General features: G+C 35.1%; 1 pseudogene; it reads right to left on the reverse strand.

Annotated features, from left to right (window-relative positions):
- Positions 1-1,090: 1,090 nt before the first annotated feature.
- Positions 1,091-1,230, reverse strand: LOC142320674 (U2 spliceosomal RNA; annotated as a pseudogene).
- Between the last annotated feature and the right edge of the window lie 5,241 nt (positions 1,231-6,471).

Genomic DNA, 6,471 nt, shown 5'->3' on the forward strand with positions numbered 1-6,471 from the left:
CATCGGTTCCAGAGTTATAACCAAATGAAATTTTAATTAATGAAATATTTGGATCGTACTAGGGGAAGGCACATCGGTTCGAATCGGACTTCATCTTCTTTTATTATTTTAACTTTTGTTTTGTAAATTTAAATATACTGATTTATTAATAATTATTATTCTCTGAGAGTAAAAAAATGTTTACGATAAATAATAATTCAATATTAACAATAAAAAAAAAATCAGGAATTATTAATGAAATAAAATTTTATGTACTTTTCATTTAAAAAAATGTGTACGTGTAATTTAATAGGCGTACAAGTAAGTCATGTGGTGTCCAAATCAGATTTGATGAAACATCTGATTATTCGTTTATGTTTTCATTTAGTTGATAACATACTTAAACACACAGTATTAGATAGATGTAAGATTTACTTTAATTTAAAAAGTAATAAAGGGAGTTTTACTCTATCCTAATATTTCAGGTAAGATTGGTAAATGAATAATCGTATAAATATTTAATGTTAATAAAAACTAATATTTTAGCAGTTGTGTAACTATCCACTTTATTAAAGAATTGGCGGGTCGTATCTCACTTTCAAATGAAATAAGTTTAAATAAGTGCAGAAAAAAGTGTATATATGTAATTTAATAGGCGTAAAAGGAAGAAATGTGGTGTCCCCATCAGATTTTTTGTCAGTAAATTTATTTATATTTACAATCAGTCCCAATTACCCAGAACTATAAGTAAATTTTATAACAATAAATAAATGACATGCAAAAAGAAATCGTTGAAATCTCTCAGGAATTATAAACGCATCATATATTGTATATGTATCTTCATAAAACGAAAACACCAAAAGCAGTCGCACAAAGAATCTCAAACAAAAACACACGAGAAAAAATACACAAAATAAAAAATTATAAAAATAGAACTAAATGGCGAAACATAATGTCCCAATCTCGAAGAACCTCATAAGCCGCTTATGACACCGAACGTCCTCACTATTATCCAGGAGGAACGCAAGCCGGTTCAAATGGCTGTCTAGCCTTATTTTATATTTGATACTAAACCGTTGTGTCTCTTGAACGGTCGGGGTCGGTGGCTGCTCGTAGCTAAATTTAGTGGGGATGTTGCTCCTGAAAATTTTTTTCTGGAGCAAAAGTTTTCTATAACATAAAAGAACCGAAAAAATAATGAATCAAATAGAATACTACACTTTGATCTTAGCCAAGAGGCCGAGAGGCGATAATCAAATAGAATAGCTGGAAGCAGGATAATAATCTAATTCTACACTTCATCACATTCAAGAATACGGTTCACGATTTTTAAGCACAATCTGCTTAAAAGCCGTAATGTGTTAAAAACCGAATAAATAATGAAATGTTAATACGGATAATATTTTTAGTATTATTCGATGACTTAATAAATTGTCTGCTTAATAACATTGTAATCCAACGGTGCTCAATTTAAATTTCTATGTACACAGAAAAAATACATAATTAGTTTTTTACTATTTACCTTCTCTTTCGCTCTTTCAACGTATTTTTGGACAGATTTAGCAATCAAAGATCCCTTGCTTTCCGTCATCTTCTGATCACTAATGAAAAAACAACTAAACCGCTTTCATATTCCTTCCGCCGACTAAACTAGAAAAGGGAACGAACAAGGAACGTTCCGTAGACACGCGGGGTGAAAAAACTACGTTCCACCAGCACGCCAGGTTCGGCACTGAGGGAACGACAGTGCTCTCTCTCCTTACCAGCCTCGCGTGCAACTTCCTATGTGCTCATGCGCACAACACCCAAACACCACACCCCTGGAACTGTGAAGCGCACAGTTTTATACAAAGATTTTTCTACCTTTTTCATAAACTGGAGGATGACTACCGACATTAAACTTAAGGATTACATTGTACAAGTATAAAGAAAGAATTACAGAAAAAAGGACTCATCATATTAAATGTTACCCGATAATATCAAGTGGAACAGGGGGTGCTGCAGTTCCCCAGTGTCTATACGCGGGCCGCCACTGGTCGGGACTCCCAAATAATCATGTGTCTGTGTTTCTCGTAAATCAGGGCGCCTTTGTTATATTTCTCAACAGTTTTTTCTAAAATCGCGGTACGATGTCATTCTTACTCTCTCTTGTAGTACTTACGGTTGGATCCCGTACGTCCAAATCGTTTTCGTAATTGTTGTATAAAACAACTGTTTGTTCCATAATGATAATTGCGACCCCCAGCCTAGCAACCAGTACATCTCTCTGAACTTAATGTTAAGTCGCTTCCGTTTCTCCCTGACGTGAGTCCTCCATGTCAGTGGCGTTTCAGAAGCAGACCCAGCATCGTACGCTGTTAGCATGCGTGATGGAAAACGACTGCAATTGAACTCGCGGGCATTCACCCGACGTAAACATATAATCCTTATGTAAAGGGCATTCATTTAACTAATAAACAAGTAAAAAATACATACAAACTAAATTTTTCCTTTTTTTACATTTTTACACATTTAAAAAAACTCCTTACTTATAACATCTGTTCAAATCGATGTCTTTAATTTCGATGTGCACTTCAGCGTATTAGAATACAAAATTTTAGAATCTTTTCGAGCAAACATACATACCTTCTATGTTTGATCGTATATATATTCTGTTTACTTACGGCATAGTTCTTCCTATCTTTGATAATTTTGTCTTACATACAAATCTCACCTATAAAGTTTGGCTTATAAAAAGTATTTATTGCATTGTTAAAATAGTACGAGGGTTATTTTTTTCTCAAGGTCCGATCGGTCGCGAAATAAAACCCCGCGCAAAAATCAAATGAACCTTTGCGCATATGTGTAAAGCAGCGTCTCCAATATGCCCTTCAATCACGCCGCGTCAATTCGTTTAGTTCTGAACACGCAGGTAGCACGTAAACGTGTCTACAACAATAGCACCTCCTGCCAAGTGTGAAGTGCGTGCGGTAATTCGATTTCTTTAAGCTGAGGCTGCGGCTGTAATTCATCGACGATTAAGTAATCTGTACGGTGAAACTTCAATGAGCGACAGCAAAGTGCGACAATGGTGCAGGAACTTTAAAGCAGGAAGTACAGACGTTCATGATGCAGGCGGTCAGGGAAGGAAGCGAGTGTCAACCGATGATTTCGTTGAGCGAGTGGATGAGGCGATTCGAGAAAATCGTCGGTTCACAATTTCTGTATTAACCGATTCGTTTCCTGAAATTTCAAGGTCAGCTGTCTACACCGTTGCGAGTGAGAGACTTCAGTACCGCAAACTGTGTGCGAGATGGGTTCCCAAGATGCTGCCCCACCATCACAAAACAACGAGAATGGACGCCTCCCTAACGTTTCTCCAGCGCTACCACAATGAAAAAGAAGATTTTTTGAACAAAATTGTCACAGGGGACGAGACATGAGTCCATTTCGAAACTGAAGAAACAAAAGAACAATCCAAAGTGGATGCATTCTCATTCTCCTAGTAAACCGAAGAAGTTAAAGCGAACCTTCTCCAACAGAAAGCCTATGGCTACTGTGTTCTGGGACCGGAATGGAGTTCTCTTGGTGGAATTCATGGAACGTAGCACGACCATCACTGCAGCTTCATACTACTGCGTGACTCTTCATCGTCTACGAAGGGCAATTCAGAATAAGCGGAGAGGAATGTTGTCAGGCATTTTCTTTCTCCATGACAATGCTCGGCCGCACACTGCAGCTGTAACAAAGAAGCTCCTGCAGCGTTTTCGTCGGGAAGTGTATGATCAACCACCATACAGCCCGGACTTGGCTCCTTCCGATATTCACCTCTTTGCTCACATGAAACACCGGGTAGGAGGACAACATTTTGACACAGACGTCGAGCTGCAGACCGGCGTAGAAACACGGCTGAAAACACAGGCGGCTCCGTTCTATGACGAGGGTATTGGAAAGTCGGTACCACGCTCCGACAAATCTCTCAATCGGAGTGGCGACTATGTAGAGAAATAGCGTAACTACGTAAGTAAGTACTTGTTATAAATAAAAGAATTTTTATTTTCACTGTGGTTTTAATTTCGTGAGCGATCGGACCTTGAAAAAAATATAACCCTCATATAATTTATATACTGAGATCGAGGGACTTCGCTACCGCCACCTATGTCAAGAATGACAACTTGACAGGAGGCGGTGACGCTACTACCATATCTTTAAAATACGGTTTTTCGTCACCTTCCGTACCTTCAAATTCATTACATTAAATAAATAAGAATACTTTGGATATAAAAATTGTGTTAAAGAATCCTGAAAAAAATGTAATCACGCGCAAAACAGTTTTTCGATCAGCATTCTTATTTTTTTATTGGAGCGCATTAAAATGCCACAATAACTACTCTAAAAATATATTAAAACTTCAATAAGGTTCAAGTGAAAGAATCAAGGATCTGATCACAGCAGCAAAATCCCAAATAGAAAAAAAATAGAAATTTACGTGTATTATAATCATTAAATGAATTTAATTTAATTTATTTGGACCGTACCAAACAAGGTTTACCGACAAACTGGAAAAGATTGAAAGACAGATTCTACGACGATGCATCGGGAAAAACATTAAAAAAGACCGGATTTGGAGAATTATTCCAAACGAAGAGATTTACAAAACTATCATCCCGATAACTAATAAATTTAGAAAGAAGAGAATTTCCTTTCTAGGACATATTTTCAGAACGGAAGAGACCAGACTTATCAGACGGATAATCGAACTTTTCTGGAACAAGAAAAGCAGACCGAACTGGTTATACGAAGTACAGAAAGACATGGAGGAATTAGACATAACCCGTGAAAACCTAAAAGCGAAAACCGGAAACTATGAGAAATTAAAAAATAAAGAAACAAGATTCCTATCAAAACCCAAGAAAACAATAAGCCGGGTGTACTCTGAACAAGAAAGGGCAAGAAGATCTGAAACCCTTAGAAATTACTGGAAAAAAAGAAAAGCTGAAAAACAACAAATCAGCAAGAAAAGAAAGAACTTGCCAAAAAAAAAAAATGTACTAAAGTGATCCATTATGGTCTTAAAAGAAAAAAAAAATGAATTTCAGTGACTACATAAGCTAGTATAAGAAAGATTAATCTGCAAATCGGTTGCGGTTTATATAATTCTTCTTGTGACATAGCATCCGGCAGTAATAACATATATACAGACATGATATCGTGGATTTAGAAAACACAAATCATTCGATAAAAAAATTACACAAACAAGCAGCAAATACGTCGCTAATAAAATACTTCAAAATCATGAACATTACGTTCTTGGCTTATCGCCGTACCACGCGAATTTAAATACTATATAACTAACACGGACAAGTATAAAAAGCCACCACTATGAACGTTTCGTTTAAAAGTTCAGACGCGAATGAATAGTAAGTAAAGAAATTTTTTACAATGGCACATGAAGTTTGGATTCCAAAACATAAACGTATTTAAAGAAAAAGAAACAGAATTATATGTTGCAAGAAAATAATGTTCTAATCGACACTGCTGTTTTTTTTTTTTAGACGAAAAAGACAATTATTCCACTGATGTAACCGTTATGATAACACGCGGTATAAATAATAATGACAACAAATTAAGTATATTTATTGCCCAGTAGATTAATGATCTTTACCGTGGTGAATCTTTTTACTTCCTTGTACGTAGTAAAGGAAGTATTGTGATCGCGAAAAATTTCGGTTTTCAGATTTCAACTGAAATATGCATTTTGATCATCCCTGAATCCATTTTGATTTTTCAATTAGTTTCGGCATGACGTCTGTACGTACCTATGTATCTCGTATAACTCAAAAACAAGATTTGCCGTATGATGTAGAAATTTTGGATTTAGGAATGTCGTAGACATCTAATTGCGCACCTCTCTTTTTGATTGCAATCGGATGGACCAAAAGTGTTCAACAAAGCCCAAAATAAATAAAAAATAAATAGATTATTTACTTTTTCTTACCTACAGTAATAAGTCCTCATTGAGGGCTTTTCAACGATATATCATAAGTGGTATTTGTTTTCATTGGTTCCATAGTTATAGCCCAATAAAATTTTAATTAATGAAATATTTGGATCTTACAAGGGGAAGGCATATCGGTTGAATCGGACTTCATCTCCTTTTTTTTAATTTAATTTAATTTCACATTTCTCCTTTTTCAATTTTTTCTTTAATTTAAATATATTGACTTATTAATAATTATTAATCTGTGATTGCAAAAAAAGAAATTTACAGTAAATTATACTTCAATAATCAGTAAAAATGAAAAAAAAATAGTAGAAGTTATAAATGAAATAAAATTCTATGTACTTTTCTTTTTTTTAAAAATGTGTATATGACATTCAATGGGCATACAAGGAAGTCATGTAGAGTCCACATCAGATTTTTTATTTATCTTAAGCATATTGTAATTTTGAATCATTATTTAACGGTTGCACCCATTATATTCACTTGTGTGTGCGGTGTACATATATATA

The sequence above is a fragment of the Lycorma delicatula genome, chromosome 2 (genome assembly GCF_047948215.1).
Source record: "Lycorma delicatula isolate Av1 chromosome 2, ASM4794821v1, whole genome shotgun sequence".
Classification (NCBI taxonomy): Eukaryota; Metazoa; Arthropoda; class Insecta; order Hemiptera; family Fulgoridae; genus Lycorma; species Lycorma delicatula.